Genomic DNA, 429 nt, shown 5'->3' with positions numbered 1-429 from the left:
GAATAAAAACAATACAGTGAATATAGAATAAAAGTATGATTTAATACAATACTAAAGTATTTTTTAAAATAAAAATAATAAAATAAAAACCGTTTAGAATCTTGTAATATAGAATGTTTATTTTTTATAATGGTTATTTTTATTCATATTTTCTTAATGCGTATTAATGGCTTTGGGAATATTGCAAGTGCCTTTAAATTAAATGCAATTAATGTCATACTATGTTTAAAATGTTGCTAAAATGGAAATCGTCATTCATAAAACGGTTTTAACTCATCGTCCATTTTATATTTTATTTATTTTATTTTATTTAGTCATTTAGCAGACGCTTTTATCCAAAGCGACTTACAAATGAGGACAATAAAAGCAGTCAAAACTAACAAAAGAGCAACAATATATAAGTGCAAATGACAAGTCTCGGTTAGCCTA

The sequence above is a fragment of the Sinocyclocheilus rhinocerous genome, unplaced genomic scaffold, assembly GCF_001515625.1.
Source record: "Sinocyclocheilus rhinocerous isolate Xijiao unplaced genomic scaffold, SAMN03320098_v1.1 scaffold1625, whole genome shotgun sequence".
NCBI lineage: Eukaryota > Metazoa > Chordata > Actinopteri > Cypriniformes > Cyprinidae > Sinocyclocheilus > Sinocyclocheilus rhinocerous.
Note: the sequence above shows the minus strand (reverse complement) of the source record.